Source organism: Poecilia reticulata, linkage group LG18, assembly GCF_000633615.1.
Source record: "Poecilia reticulata strain Guanapo linkage group LG18, Guppy_female_1.0+MT, whole genome shotgun sequence".
Classification (NCBI taxonomy): domain Eukaryota; kingdom Metazoa; phylum Chordata; class Actinopteri; order Cyprinodontiformes; family Poeciliidae; genus Poecilia; species Poecilia reticulata.
The window spans coordinates 20,822,313-20,823,734 of record NC_024348.1 but is presented as its reverse complement, the minus strand read 5'-3'; positions in this window follow the sequence as shown (position 1 = coordinate 20,823,734).

Sequence of the window (1,422 nt, the reverse complement as noted above, 5' to 3'; positions counted from 1 at the left end):
TCTTGCCCACATCTATGTATAAAATAAAAATAAGAATCTACATATCATTCTGTAATTATTTTCTGTTTTCTATCAGGTGTTCAAAGTTTCACACATTGCAGACTACATTGTATCAATAGTCATTAAACAACCAAAACAGAAAAGTTTGTTTAAGAAAAACCAAGTACAACAATAAAACTTGGAATATGTGTAAAATGTGTAAAAGCCTAGATTGCATTGCCCATGACTGTAATGCTTACATCAGTCATTCATTCAGAATCCCCAGACTTCTACTAAAAGTCTTCTAGCACCTCCTTGTGGTTTATGTTTGTATATTTTGGTGTAAATACACTGGAGAGCATTTCACGCATAATGCATAGAGCTGATGTTGAATTTTCTTTTCTGTTTAATTAATAATTAATTTGACATTTTAGAAGCACGTATGGAGCCAATATTAATATTCTTATCCAATGTTGGATCTCAAGTCTCGGGAGAGAAGATATCACATAAGTTTCTCTGTCGTGTCATTCTTGTGCTTTGCACGTCCTATGGCATACATTTCTCAAAGCAATAGTGCCATCTAGTGCACATTTCTTGCACACCTAAATGCAGAATGACAGTCATATTCAATAAATTAGAATATTAAGAAAAAGTATTTCAGTAACTCAGCTCACAAGTAAAACACATTATAAGTTTAATTACACTTAGACTGATGTTTTAATTTAAAGCTCAATTTCAGTTAATTATGATGATTTGCTTTTTAAAACTAATGGAAACATGACATTCAAGATTAGAATGTTACATCAGACCAATAAAACAAATGTTAATGCAGAATTGTGGGTCTAATGACAAATATGTTTAATTTTACAAACGAGACTAAGCATAATCCATATTCTAATTTATTGAATATGACTAAATTTGATCTAAGCACATGATATGCAATTAATTAATATAATTGACTCATAATCACCCATTCACTTTGACTCTTCTCCATTAAGTAACAACAGGTGAATTTTAAAACTTTTAAATGTCTTTTTGTTCTTCATTCTATTTGTGTTCATGTTTCTTTTTACTCTGTTAGCAGAAAAATCTTCTGCTTTAGTGATGAACAAACCGATTCTCCTTGAGTTGCCGATGACCTTCAGTTCTGCTGATACTTAAACTTAAGCAATCTGAAGTCACTTGAGTTTAAGTATCTCCAGTTCATGAATGAGGGGAGAAATGGAGGGGATAATTGATCAATTGTGCTGGATCTGTAGTGATGTGGACTCGGTCCTGGTTTGTTAGTCTGAAGAGGGAGGTGACTCAAAAGGCCAAGCTCACAATTTACTGGTCGAGATACGGCCCAACCCTCCTCTGCACTTTTTCTGTCTGTAATCAGACATTAAAGTGACTTGAAACCATTCCTCCCTCCTGGGCACCTCCCCGGGCCGGGGGGCAACC